The sequence below is a fragment of the Lissotriton helveticus genome, chromosome 2_1 (assembly GCF_964261635.1).
Source record: "Lissotriton helveticus chromosome 2_1, aLisHel1.1, whole genome shotgun sequence".
Lineage (NCBI taxonomy): Eukaryota > Metazoa > Chordata > Amphibia > Caudata > Salamandridae > Lissotriton > Lissotriton helveticus.
Genome location: NC_136059.1, coordinates 1,099,197,515 through 1,099,199,482, shown reverse-complemented (window position 1 = coordinate 1,099,199,482; position 1,968 = coordinate 1,099,197,515).

The window sequence follows — 1,968 nt, the reverse complement described above, 5'->3', positions numbered from 1 at the left end:
AGGAGACAAGCTACCGGGGACCGGTTTCTGGCATTTCAGCCTCTTCGGCCCGGCTTGCTTGAATCCTGATGGAGCAGTGAGAAAGGGACTCATGTCTGAGTATACCCTGCCACACCTATAGTGGCCAAAAACGATACAGAAAAGGGGGTGGTGATGAACAGAGTGTCTGAATTAAGCAGACCACTCTTACCCAGTCCAAAGATCAGAGCTTGATCCATCACCGTTATTTATCTCACTGCCCCATCCCAGCTCAGAACCTGGCTATATGCAAATTAGTCTGTCCCTGGCCCAGTGCATCATGGGAACAGGGCAGACCAAACTACAAAGCCAATTCTTCACCAGAAAGGAGACAAGCTACCGGGGACCGGTTTCTGGCATTTCAGCCTCTTCGGCCCGGCTTGCTTGAATCCTGATGGAGCAGTGAGAAAGGGACTCATGTCTGAGTATACCCTGCCACACCTATAGTGGCCAAAAACGATACAGAAAAGGGGGTGGTGATGAACAGAGTGTCTGAATTAAGCAGACCACTCTTACCCAGTCCAAAGATCAGGGCTTGATCCATCACCGTTATTTATCTCACTGCCCCATCCCAGCTCAGAACCTGGCTATATGCAAATTAGTCTGTCCCTGGCCCAGTGCATCATGGGAACAGGGCAGACCAAACTACAAAGCCAATTCTTCACCAGAAAGGAGACAAGCTACCGGGGACCGGTTTCTGGCATTTCAGCCTCTTCGGCCCGGCTTGCTTGAATCCTGATGGAGCAGTGAGAAAGGGACTCATGTCTGAGTATACCCTGCCACACCTATAGTGGCCAAAAACGATACAGAAAAGGGGGCGGTGATGAACAGAGTGTCTGAATTAAGCAGACCACTCTTACCCAGTCCAAAGATCAGGGCTTGATCCATCACCGTTATTTATCTCACTGCCCCATCCCAGCTCAGAACCTGGCTATATGCAAATTAGTCTGTCCCTGGCCCAGTGCATCATGGGAACAGGGCAGACCAAACTACAAAGCCAATTCTTCACCAGAAAGGAGACAAGCTACCGGGGACCGGTTTCTGGCATTTCAGCCTCTTCGGCCCGGCTTGCTTGAATCCTGATGGAGCAGTGAGAAAGGGACTCATGTCTGAGTATACCCTGCCACACCTATAGTGGCCAAAAACGATACAGAAAAGGGGGTGGTGATGAACAGAGTGTCTGAATTAAGCAGACCACTCTTACCCAGTCCAAAGATCAGGGCTTGATCCATCACCGTTATTTATCTCACTGCCCCATCCCAGCTCAGAACCTGGCTATATGCAAATTAGTCTGTCCCTGGCCCAGTGCATCATGGGAACAGGGCAGACCAAACTACAAAGCCAATTCTTCACCAGAAAGGAGACAAGCTACCGGGGACCGGTTTCTGGCATTTCAGCCTCTTCGGCCCGGCTTGCTTGAATCCTGATGGAGCAGTGAGAAAGGGACTCATGTCTGAGTATACCCTGCCACACCTATAGTGGCCAAAAACGATACAGAAAAGGGGGTGGTGATGAACAGAGTGTCTGAATTAAGCAGACCACTCTTACCCAGTCCAAAGATCAGGGCTTGATCCATCACCGTTATTTATCTCACTGCCCCATCCCAGCTCAGAACCTGGCTATATGCAAATTAGTCTGTCCCTGGCCCAGTGCATCATGGGAACAGGGCAGACCAAACTACAAAGCCAATTCTTCACCAGAAAGGAGACAAGCTACCGGGGACCGGTTTCTGGCATTTCAGCCTCTTCGGCCCGGCTTGCTTGAATCCTGATGGAGCAGTGAGAAAGGGACTCATGTCTGAGTATACCCTGCCACACCTATAGTGGCCAAAAACGATACAGAAAAGGGGGGTGGTGATGAACAGAGTGTCTGAATTAAGCAGACCACTCTTACCCAGTCCAAAGATCAGGGCTTGATCCATCACCGTTATTTATCTCACTGCCCCATCCC